This window comes from Bubalus bubalis, chromosome 13 (genome assembly GCF_019923935.1).
Source record: "Bubalus bubalis isolate 160015118507 breed Murrah chromosome 13, NDDB_SH_1, whole genome shotgun sequence".
Taxonomy (NCBI): Eukaryota; Metazoa; Chordata; class Mammalia; order Artiodactyla; family Bovidae; genus Bubalus; species Bubalus bubalis.
Window position 1 is genome coordinate 14,923,985 of NC_059169.1, and position 13,168 is coordinate 14,937,152.

At 40.7% G+C, this 13,168-nt stretch overlaps 2 protein-coding genes across 2 annotated transcripts in view; both read left to right on the top strand.

Moving 5' to 3' along the window:
- LOC123328868 (ATP-binding cassette sub-family C member 4) overlaps positions 1-13,168 on the top strand; it is a gene marked incomplete in the record, with an annotated part of 1,148,417 nt that overhangs the window by 177,339 nt on the left and 957,910 nt on the right.
- Positions 11,580-13,168, top strand: part of LOC123328866 (ATP-binding cassette sub-family C member 4) — a 30,321-nt gene continuing 28,732 nt past the window's right edge. The window contains exon 1 of the transcript XR_006639860.1: positions 11,580-11,733. The gene's annotated coding sequence lies outside the window, so the exon portion shown is untranslated. The remainder of the gene's footprint in view (positions 11,734-13,168) is intronic.

Below are 13,168 nucleotides of genomic sequence, written 5' to 3' on the forward strand. Positions count from 1 at the left end.
CCCTGCCTTCCCCAATAGACTGCTTCTTTCTTAGCCCAGATCTGATCCTTACTGGGCTGTGTGAGCTGCTGTTGGAACCATAGCATAGCCTCAAGTCCACTCCTGCAGGGGCCATAAAATGACCTTGTGTCCACCAGAGAAGAGCCTCAATAATGACCCAGTCAGGAGTGAGGAACCAGGGCCTCAGATAGAGGTAGGGTCTAGAGACTTGCTCAAAGTTAAAAGCAAATTGAAGGTAGCAGAGAAGATCCATATGAAAGATGGCAGAGAGGCTTGTGACCTGGACCTGTCAGCATCCATGTCTGCTGGTGATGTTCTTTCTGCACTCAGCTTGAGGCCCTCACCAGGGACCAGGACAGAGTCTTGAAGAAGACACTAAACCAGAACAGACAAGGTGTTAGGAGATCTTCCCCACCTTGCTCTGCAGCCAGTTTGTCTGACACACACCCCCCTGCACTGGGAATGTGTGCAGGTTCTCCCAAAGTACCACGTCCTCCCTGTTCCCTGTGCACACAGTGGTCCTCTACCTCAGAGACCCAGGCCCTCCATCATCCGGATGGTGAAAATCTCATTTTCTGAGTCAACTCGAATGCATCTTCGAGACCCTCAGTTTAGTGTACCCTTAATATACCCTTATATATACTAATATAATATATATTTAATATACATACTTAACATAATATACTTAATATAATAATATACATATAGTGTAGTGTATGTGTGTGTGTGTGTGTATATATATATATATACTTTTAGTGTATATATATATACTTTTATACACACAAACACTAATATACCCTTAGTGTCTTTTATATTCTTTTAAGGTAGCATTTATGGTACACCTATGTTCATAGCAGCCAAAAATTGGAAGGAACTAAATCTTACAATGAAGTATTATTCAGCCTTAAAAGGAAGAAAATTCTGACCTATGGATAAACCTTGATGACATCTTGCTAAATGAAATAAGCCAGACACAAAAGAAATGAATACTCTCATTCCATTTATGTGAGATTCCTAGAGTAGTCAAATCCTAGAAGACAGGAAGTAGGATGGTGGTTTCCAGGGACTGGGGGAGGGGAAATGGGGAGTGTTTTTAATGGGTAAGAATTTCAGTTTTATGAGGCAAAAAAAAAAAAAAAAAATCTCAAGCGTGGTTGCACAGCAATGTGAATGTACTGAACACCAAACTATCCACTTAAAAATGGTTAAATGGTTAAATTTTATGTTATGTGAATTTCATCATAATTAAAAGATAGCACCTGTGCATGCTTTGTAATTTGGGATCTACATCTCATAGTACTTTGAGGCTTTTTATAATCAGGGAGCATCTTGTTTTCATTTTTGTTCCCAGAAAGTAGCATTTTGCAAGGCACAGAGAGGGTGCTGAGGGACTGCTGGTTGTGAGGGTGAGTGAGTTACACAGGTGTGAGCAAGCAGGAACCAGCGGACACCATGACAACTCAGTAAATAACTGAAAGAACTGCTCTTTAAAACTCTTACCACCCCAGACCCATCTAATGGCTGTAGCTGTGATTTAATGAATGAAGCCCTTGTAACATGAAAGAATATTCAACGTAATGCCCGAATGCTACCCAGGGAGCAGCTTCAGTTAGTCACAGGGCAAAAGCTCCCTCCTAATTATTTCCAGTTTCAGTGTAGGTCAGGAAAAATGTGAACTGCTGTGTCAGGAAAACATTAACCACAGCTCTTGATATATCTTTTCCCTGAGAGCACTGTAGGTGGTGTTACTTACTCTCAGACAATGTGTGTCAGATTTTCTGTTGTAAATGTAATTCTGTTAACCTGCACTTGTCTTAAATTTTCCCCAAAGCCATAAAATATGACTTATATGTAGTACAACTTAGGAATATAACAGATTCTTCCTTCTAAAACCTGAAAATCATGGGATTGAGATTCTGAAATGTTTGAGGGAAAATTGAATTTGGAGACTGAATTAATAACTGCAGTAACTTGATTTTTGATCTGTACCTTGGTCCACTCAGTATCACTTTTAGTTTCATTTCTGTGTTTGGAGATGATACCTGGGCAGTGTGTTCATGAATTGATTTCACTCTACCTGTCTACCTCCCAGGTTCCCTCTCCTGCTCACCTGTCCCAGCCCTCATCACTCCAGGACAACCCTTTGGTGTTGGATTTGATTGAGAGAGGCTGTTGTGGAGGGGGAAGAGGGGTGTGGTGGGCAGGGGACATGAGAGTGAGCCAGCCCAGCAGAAGTGGGGCTTTATTCTCTTTCTCTTATTTCCTCTTCTGTCCTGATTTCTGGAAGTTAGTCAATAGGAAAGTATAGTAGATGCTATTCAAGATTGCCAGGAGAAATATCAATAACCTCAGATATGCAGATGACACCACCCTTATGGCAGAAAGTGAAGAGGAACTAAAAAGCCTCTTGATGAAAGTGAAAGAGGAGCGTGAAAAAGTTGGCTTAAAGCTCAACATTCAGAAAACTAAGATCATGGCATCTGGTCCCTTCACTTCACGGGAAGTAGATGGGGAAACAGTCGAAACAGTGTCAGACTTCATTTTTTTGGGCTCCAAAATCACTGCAGATGGTGATTGCAGTCATGAAATTAAAAGACACTTACTCCTTGGAAGGAAAGTTATGACATCCTAGATAGCATATTCAAAAGCGGAGATACTACTTTGCCTACAAAGGTCCATCTTGTCAAGGCTATGGTTTTTCCAGTGGTCATGTATGGATGTGAGAATTGGACTGTGAAGAAAGCTGAGTGCTGAAGAATTGATGCTTTTGAACTGTGGTGTTGGAGAAGACTCTTGAGAGTCCCTTGGACTGAAAGGAGATCAGTCCTGGGTGTTTATTGGAAGGATTGATGCTAAAGCTGAAACTCCAGTACTTTGGCCATCTCATGCGAAGAGTTGATTTATTGGAAAAGACCCTAATGCTGGGAGGGATTGGGGCAGGAGGAGAAGGAGACAGAGGATGAGATGGCTGGATGGCATCACCAACTCGATGGACATGACTTTGGGTGAACTCTGGGAGTTGGTGATGGACAGGGAAGCCTGACATGCTGTGATTCATGGGGTCACAAAGAGTCGGACATGACTGAGCGACTGAACTGAACTGATGCAGGATTTTAATTCACAGAAGAAATAGCAAGTAAAAATAAGGAACTAGGACTCCCCTGGTGGTGCAGTGGATAAGAATTTGCCTGCCAATGCAGGGGACACTGGTTCAATCCCTGGTCTGAGAAGATTCCACATGCTGCAAAGCAACTAAGCCCTGCACTACAACTACTGAGCCCATGTGCCACAACTTCTGAAGTCTTTGCTCAGCATCAATAGAAGCCCCCTCAGTGAGAATCCCGTGCACTGCAACAGGGAGTAGCCCCTACTCATCACAGCTAGAGACAGCTCTTCCAAGGCAATCAGGACCCAGAACAGCCAAACATAAAAGCCAACATGAGGTAAATAGGACCCTAGACTTCCTGGTTAGAGTCTGAAAACAGGCTACATTTTTCATTTAGATGATTTTGTGGTTGATTTGATCATTTTAGAGAATCCTGGGCAATAAAGTATTTTCCAGCTCTCGAGGTAGATTGATTTTGCTTTGTTTTTGCTCACAGCTATTATTTGGATGATACATTTTTACAGATGCTGAGTAGACCATGCTATAATGTGCAAAAGTATTAGTTTCTTACATTTTCTCCTTTTTTACATAATATTTTCTTAAAAACCACTCTCCTTACTCCCAGATTGTCCCCTTCCCCTGCTGGCTTCCTAATTCCTTGTGACTCAAACCGTGGTGCCAGAGCAGCAGCACCTGCATCTCCTGGAGCTTCTTAGAAATGCAGAGTCTCAGGCTCACCCAGACCTCTTGACTCAGCATTACAGCTGAACATAACCTCCTCCTTTCCCTCCCATGGGCAGTTTTTGATGAGTGATAACCTGTGATTCCCAAGAAATGTGCTTTGACAGTTTGAACTTAAGAATTCCCAAATCTCTGTTGTGACTGAGCAGGAGGCTCTAGAATATTCTGTGCCACTAGATTTTCTTACCTTTATGCTCTAAATTGCACTTTTACATTATAATCTAATTCTGTGTGATTCCACTGCATTATTTGTGTCTTTCCAGTGGAGTCTGTCTTCCATCACAGGCATTTTTCATTCCACTGTCCCGCCTTCCCCACACCAGCCTCCTGCAGGGACCAGGGGGATTTCCCACAGGCTCAGCCCTGTCTGGACCTGGAGTCAGAGACAGCCCAGTGCAGCAGTGTATGTGTGGCTGTTTCACCATCTGATGGGATAAAAAATGAGTCTTGCTGCCCCGAGCAGGGCATGAGGTCTGTTTGACCTGTTCCCCAGGCATCATGTATCCCACTTAGCTGCAGGTTTCTCTCAATCCGGCTGTGGATGCCGGTTTTTTCTGCTGACAGCTGGTCAACCTGACTTCAGGTACCCTCTTTGCTCCTGTTCACCATATATACACTTGTGTCCAAGTCATGCTTTAAGTTTCTGACTGTAAGTTCTCTATGGTAGGCCTGTTTTTTTTTTTTTTTAACTGAAACTACACCTATCCCCACTCTCTGTGTTCTAGCTACACAGAGGGACATGATAAAATGTCAGGCCATCCAGGTGATAAAGAGTCCCATCAACAGATGGAAAAGAGGCCAAAAGATGTGGATTTGAGTCCCATACTGCTATTTATGGGCTCTGATAGTTCAGACAGACTAAGTTATCTAAGCCTCAATCTTTTCTTGTGCCAAATGGAAGTGATAGGATGTAACATGTAGGGTTGATGTACAACTTAAAGAACATAAGACATGTAAAGCACCCAGAGTAAATGCTTGGACAAAATGGTCATTATTTTCATAGGGTGTAAAATGACCATAACCACTTGCATTGCAGAAAGTGTTGTCTGTCCCATGAAAATGAGCTGTTGGCCATTTGAAATTGTATTTATGGCTATAGGATCCATCTGCTGTATCTGTCTCTGATTTATCTTATACCTAAATAATATGGTAATAGATTTTTCCATAAATTTCTCTGGCCTGAGTTAAAAATCTCATCTTCCAGTGGAAGTTTCTTTGTCTCAGGACACCACAGGTAATACAAGTAAGAAAAAGTCAAATCCAATACAGATCCTGATGTCAATGTATACAGTCTAGTTGAAGAAACAAGAAAATGACTATATTAACTTTGTAAGCTAGAAGGAGGTCACGATTTTTATAGACATTTATATAAAATGACATAACATCAGCTAGAGTTGGAACAAGCCCACATGAGGAGACAGGGAGAGCATTTTCAAGGAATTAGACATGTGAGACAGACTTAGTGATGTGTGGTTAGGGTTTCAGCAGGTGGAAATGCATGTGAAAGGCATTCTGGGAGGTAAGACCAAGATAAGCAAAAGCATGATGCTCTGATCCAGTGAGTGAAGACCCAGACATCTGCAAAACATTCAGGAAAATGAACTACCAAGTGCGTAACACACGTTTTTGCATTCAACCCTCACAATTACCTAGTGATGCCAAGGAAGCTGACTCATGTACATGAAGTATGAGAGGACAGTTTTGTAGAAGAGACATCCTAGAGTGTAGTGTTGGATGCTGAGCTGGCATTTGGGAGTTTAATTTGAGAAGTGAGAGCACATGGGCCAGAGGGGACAGGTGCAGGGAGTAGGGAGCCGGGAGCTGTTTTCCCCTCCAGTAAGACATCGTGGGAAAGTGATGCCACTTTTTGGAATCAAATTGATGTCAATTAAAACAAAGCTCTAACACCTGGATTTGTGAATGTGCAGGGAAATGGGTGGGAGTAAAAAATGGTATCATACTTCTGGAGGGTAAGTTAGCAGCTAAACAGCTTCCTCTGAAAATGTTCATACTTTGTTGTTGCTGTTCTACTTTGTTGTTGCTGTTCAGTCACCTAGTTGTGTCCGACTCTTCACAACTCCATGGACTGACACACACCAGGTTTCTCTGTCTCTCACCATCTCCTGGAGTTTGCCCAAGTTCATGCTCATTGTATCAGTGATGCCATCCAGCCATCTCATCCTCTGTTGTCCCCTTCCCCTTCTGTCTTAAGTCTTTCCCAGCATCAGGGTCTTTTCTAATGAGTTGGTTCTTTGTGTCAGGTAGCCAAAGTATTGGAGCTTTAGCATCAGTTCTTCCAATGACTATTCAGGACTGATTTCCTTTAGGATCGACTTGTTTGATCTCCTTGCTATCCAAGGGATTCATACTTGCTGTCCAGGGGGTTCATACTTGACTCTCAGCAGTTCCAAATCTGAGAATTTTTGTGAAGGAAATGCTTAAGGTTGTTTGCAAAGATTTAGCTTCAGGGATATTTAACACAGAGTTATTTCCAGTAGCTAACTATTTGACACTGCCTAAATATCCAGCAATAGAGGATTTGTTAAATAAATGATCACATGTACTATAATATTATGAAAGCATTACAAAATACTAAATGAAAACACATCTAATAGTATGTTCACATTAATCCCATTTTGCTTAAATATGTGAACTGTGTCTTTAAGAACACATACAAAAAAATACAGAAACACACAAAAAGAACACATGCAGCAGCCTAGAAAGTAAAAATATAATTTTAAGAATTTTTTTTCAGAGTGCTGGGCTATAGCTAGTATTTATTTACTTTTTAAATTTATTTGCACTGATTATGATTAAGGAGTTTAATTTGTTTTTTAAACACTGAGAGCCTGAGAAAGAAGTAATGAGAATAAAGTAGGGAAGACGGATGAAGGGATTGTTTTGTGTGGGGCATGGGGTGTTGAATATGTTGAGTTTGGTGTGTGAGGAGAGATCCAAAAGCAAGTGTGTAATAAGTTGTGTCATCATCAGAGACCAACCTGGTTGGAAAAACAGAAAGCGGCCATTGCAAAACCAATAACAGAAGATTTTCTTTAAGAGTCTTTATAATTTTATTTATTTATTTATTTTTGGCTGTACTGGGTCTTTGTTGCTGCTTGGGCTTTTCTCTAGTTGCCACATGTGAGCCTCTCAGTGTGGTGTCTTCTCTTGTTAAGAGCATGGGCTATAGGGTGCAAGGTCTTCAATAGTTGTGGCATGTTGGCTCAACAGTTGTGGTTCCCGGGTTCTAGAGCGCAGGCTCAACAGTTGTGGTGCACGGGCTTAGTTGTTTCACAGCATGTGTGATTCTCCTGGACTAGGGATTGAACCCACGTCTACTGCATTGGCAGGCAGATTCTTTATCACTGAGCCACCAGGGAAGTCCCCCAACTGTCTTTAGATTGAAGAATGTAAGGTTACTGATACTGGTGACACTCTCCATGGGCAATTGGTAAAACCCTTTGGTTACTCAGAAAAGACATTCAGACTATAGCTTTGAAGACTGAACTCTGGAATAATCAGAGTCAGGTTTTCTTTGAGTTGCTTTTTTTCTTTTTGGGGGGTCTGGGGCCATGCAGCATGTGTGATCTTTGTTCCCTGACCAGGGATCAAATCCATGCCTCCTGCAGTGGAAGCACAGAATCTTAACAATTGGAATGAATGCCAGGGAAGTCCCCTGGTTTTTTAGTTCTCTTCACTGGAGTTTGGAACTCACAGTCCTGTGGTCATGAGCAGTCCTCGGTGCCCCAACATATCTCAGTCTATTTACCTAAAGTGTACGGATGTTCCTGTTTGCACAGATGGGTCAGTTACAGTAGAGCTGGTAACATGGGAACATACACACATTCTCACAGATCAGTTCTCACCTGTGTCCTGATGTGTGTTGATTTATGTATGAGAACACACAGAAATACAGGCACACCTATTTAACTGTGCTTCACAGATAATACTTTAAAAAAAATTGGACATTTATGGCAATGCTGTGTCAGGCAAGTACAATGGCACCATTTTTCCTATAGCATTTGCTCACTTCATGTCTCTGTCACATTTTGATAATTTTTGCAATATTTCAAACCATTTCATTATTATTATATTTATTATTCTGATCCATGATCAGTGGTTTTTAATGTTACCCTATAAATGCTCAGATGGTTAGCATTCTTTTAGCAATAAAGTATTGGAAATTAAGGTATGTGCTATTGCCTTATATAATGTTATTGTACCTCATTAGACTACAATATAGTATAAACATAACTTTTATTTGCATAGAGAAACAAAAAATTCATATAACTTGCTTTATTTTGATATTCACATTGTTGAGGTGGTCTGGAGCCAAATACAAAATATCTTTGAGGCCTGCTTGTACACAGAACAGATGAGCCACATATATATATACTACAACCTGCCTGCATGCAGAGAATGGCCCATCTATATTATATGAATTAGAGTTTAACATAAGGTACAAAATGTCCTGAGAAGCCTGTATGCAGATCAAGAAGCAACAGTTAGAACTGGACATGGAACAATGTACTCGTTCAAAATTGGGAAAGGAGTACTTCAAGGCTGTATATTGTTACCCTGCTTATTCAACTTACATGCAGAGTACAGCATGCAAAATGCTTGGCTGGATGAAGCTCAAGGTGGAATCAAGATTGCCAGCAGAAATATCAGTAACCTCAGATATGCAGATGATATCACCCGAATGGCAGAAAACAAAGAGGAACTAAAGAACCTCTTGATGAAGGTGAAAGAGGAGAGTGCAAAAAGCTGGCTTAAAACTCAACATGCAAAAAGCTAAGATCATTGCCTCTGGTTTCATCGCTTCATGGCAAATAGATGGGAAAACAATTCAAACAGTGATAGACTTTATTTTCTTATGCTCCAAATCACTGTGGACGATGACTGCAACTGTGAAATTAGAAGATGCTTGTTCCTTGGAAGGAAAGCTATGACAAACGTAGACAACAAATTAAAAAGCAGAGACATTATTTTGCCAACAGAGGTCCATCTAGTCAAAGCTTTGCTTTTTCCAGTAGTCATGTATGGATGTAAGAGTTGGGCCATAAACAAGGGTGGGCGCTGAAGAACTGATGCTTTTGAACTGTTGTGCTGGAGAAGGCTCTTGAGAGTCCCTCAGACAGCAAGGCGATCAAACCAGTCAATCCTAAATGAAATCAACCCTGAATAATCATTGGAAGAACTGATGCTGAAGCTGAAGCTCCAATACTTTGGCCACCTGATGCGAAGAGCCACTTCATTGGAAAAGACCCTGATGCTGGGAAAGATTGAAGGCAGGAAGAGAAGGAGATGGCAGAGGATGAAATGATTGGGTGACATCACCAATTCAATGGACATGAATTTGAGCAAGTTCCAGGAGATAGTGAAGGACAGGGAAACCTGGCATGCTGCAGTCCATGGGGTCGCAAATAGTCAGACATGACTGAATGATTGAACAACAATAAAATGTCTTATAGTCATTGTATTACCTTTATAAGATAATAAAATTAGGTAAACCCACTTTTCTTATGTTTAATCTCTATAAAGATAAATTCATTTTTGAAATGCCATGATTGATTTGACAGACTAAGATTTGAAACTTTAGAAGTATTCAAATCAGAAAACATGAAACGTTCCAAGCATTCTGATTATATTGCTCAGAAAGATTTAGTAGTTCTTTTTTTAAAGCCATGAGTTTTGAAACTTTACTAATTTACAAATGATCCAAGCATATCTTACACTATCATCAATTCCAGATTTTAAATAGAGATGAAATAATCTCTTGGAAAGCTTCCTTCAGAGAATTTGCAGTTGGGCTTCCCCGGTGGCTCAGAAGGTAAAGAATCTGCCTGCAATGTAGGAGACCTGGGATCCATCCATGGGTCAGGAAGATCCCCTTGAGTAGGAAATAGCAACCCACTCCAGTACTCTTGCCTGGAGAATTCCCTGGACAGAGGAGCCTGGTAGTCTACAGTCCAGGGGGTTGGAAAGAGTTGGACACAAGTGATTAACTAATACTTACTTTCACTTAAAAATTCATTGGTAAAAAGGCCAGTTTCTGCATATATATTTGAATGCAGTTTTATTCCTCACCAGCATTTTACATGGGAGAAGGAAATGGCAACCCACTCCAGTATTTTTGCCTGGAGAATCCAATGGACAGAGGAGCCTGGCAAGCGACAGTCCATGGGGTCGCAAGAGTTGGACACGAGTCAGCGACTAAACCACCAGCCACCAGCATTTTACCTACTCTGTACTGATTCTTTAATCTTACTGTTAGTGCGTTTAATTTCTCTCTGCTCTGGTTTTAGTAAATAGACTGACACCTGACATGTGTTTTTCCAAGGTTCAGTTGTTAAGTATTAATGTATTAATAAAATACCTTTTGCCCTGCTCTGATGAAAGGTCCCATATAAATAGCAAACATTATTTGTATCATTGTTGATCTCATTATGGAAATTTTGTCTACTGGCCTCTTTCAAGACTGAGACCTGCATTTTATATTTGAAGATGTTTCCTTTCAAGATAGAATATGATTAAGATATTTAATATCAGGAAGTGATCTCATTTTTCTACCGAAGAATAATTCCTCTTAAATAAATAACACAGAAAGTGAGCACTTGTTTGTGTTAACACTCTGTCTTGACTTGTCGACATCTCTGTAAAATTACCCATGTAATACTCAAGGTCAAATTATCCAGGGAGTAGGAATAAAACTAATTTAAAAGCTGACTTCTTATGGACCACTTAGGAGACTGCTAGTTTTTAACTGCAGGCAGATTATTTTTCAGGTCTTCTTCCTTTACTTGTGAATGTTAGTTACACACACACACACACACACACACACACACACACACTGCATACACATATATGTCTCCCCCTTTAACATACCACATAATGAACAGTTCAGTTCAGTCACTCAGTCGTGTCTGACTCTTTGCGACCCCATGGACTGCAGCATGCCAGGCCTCCCTGTCCATCACCAACTCCCAGAGTTTACTCAGACTCATGTCCACTGAGTCAGTGATGCCATCCAACCATCTCCTCCTCTGTTGTCCCCTTCTGCTCCTTATATGATAATTATAGAAAACAAACAATTTTCAGCATATTAAACATTTATTCAGGGAAATCTGAATAAAATTGCCTGACATTTTTAGAAGGCATGAAAATCACTATAGTTTATGTGATTATAGTTTATGTTGTGTATTCTTAGGATGATGGTGATCTCAATCAGGGACATTTGTGAATTTCTGTCATTTTTGGTTGCCACAATTTGGGAGTTGCATCTGGTGTCTAGTGGGTTCATGGCTACTGTTAATCATCATACAATATACAGGACAGGCCCCCAAGCCTCAACAATGAATTATCTGGTCCAAAATGCCAGCAGGGCCATGCTTGAGAAACTTATGAAATTGCTCGGTCATGTCTGACTCTTTGTGACCCCATGGACTGTAGCCTACCAGGCTCCTTGGACCATGGGATTCACCAGGCAAGAATACTGAAGTGGGTTGCCATGGCCTTCTCCAGGGGATCTTCCTGACCCAGGGATTGAACCTGGGTCTTCTGCACTGCAGCCAGACACTTTACCGTCTGAGCCACCAGGGAAGCCCTGGGAAACTTATAGACTACTCTTTATATATAATAGAACCTTAAAAATTCGTCTTCAACAATCAGGGTTCTCCTGAGTTTTGTGCATCCTGTTAATTCTTCATCCCCCCTGGGTCTCTTTACAGTATGGCATCGTGGGAAGAACAGGAGCTGGAAAAAGTTCCCTCATTGCTGCCCTTTTTCGATTGTCAGAACCTGAAGGTGGCATTTATATTGATGGAATCTTGACAACACATATTGGACTGCATGATTTAAGGAAGAAATTGTCAGTTGCACTTCAGGTATGCACAGCAGAGCACTCTCACATGTTCTTTGTATAAGGCGTCTAAGTTTAAGTGCTTTTAATTTGATTATTTTTTTCAAATTAAGTAAATGAGTTGATCCTTTTTTTTTTTTCCCCAGTAGAGCATGTTTTTAGCAGCAGGTATTTTCAATAGACACTTTCATCAGATACCAGGTGTTTTTTTGGTTGTTGTTCATTTGTTAGTTTTGTGTGCATGTGATTTAATAACTTACTGAGATAGATTTCTTGACTCAGACTTCCTTAGTTTCCACAATTTTATTCACTGATAATCACGTAATTCTGAGAACAGAAGGATAAATTGTTTAGCTTTGGAGAGGTTCCTATAGGGAAACATGAATTTTGTTAATAAGTGTCTTACAGATTTAATTTTGTTGTGGGAAACCAGGACATCTTTTAAAAAGTGATTATCTCCTTGGAGAACTTTCTGTGAAATTGTGGGGCTTTGAGAATTATAGGATATATAGATGCTTTGGGGAGACTTTGACAATTTAGCCATTAATTAATAATTTTCACCAGGGAGGCAATACAGAATAGTGAGGAAGAGCAGGGGACTCAGAATTCTGTCTCTATGTACCTTGGTTTTCTCTGTCTTACAAGGCAGATAACAGTATCACCCCCTCAATCTGTTGTGAGGATAAAATAGGTCAATGAGTGTGACGTGTTTCATGTAGACCCATAGGCGCCTGCTGTGATGGTGGAGTGTTGAGTTGGCCATCTCTTCCTGGGCTCTGATTCTGTTCTATTTCCTCCTTTTTGTAAAGTAGTGTAACTTTCAGGGAGAGTTTGGAGACTGGATTATATGCATGGTAGACACTCCTGTCATTCCTGTGGTTCATTCACTCAACATAATTCTGTGATATTACTGAGAGATTACTATCCTCCAGGTATATAGCCAAGCGCAACCTTGATCCTGTGTCCTCATCTATCATCCTGCCCTCTGCTTTGACAGACTTGCTGATTTAAAAAAAAATGAGTTTTTATTTATATACTTAGCAATCATCTGCCTATCAAAGGAAGCTCAGAAAAATACCCTCTTGAGATGAGAAACAGAGAGGAGATGAGACAGAATGAGCCAGGCAAATGTGCTTCCTGGAATGTGGGTGTAATGTGTCCTGAAATACCTGTTATCAGGAAGCATGTACAACATGGCACCCAAAGGAAGGTGAATGTGGACTTGGGGACAGCTGTTGCTACCTGCCCGTGACCTTGAAAATACCTGGGATTACTCTAAGTAATTTTTAAATCAAGATAGTCTTTTCATGTGTTCCCCATCCTGAACCATGAAAAGACTATCTTGATTTAAAAATGACTTAGAGTAATCCCAGGTATTTTCAAGGTCACGGGCAGGTAGCAACAGCTGTCCCCAAGTCCACATTCACCTTCCTTTGGGCGCCATGTTGTACATGCTTCCT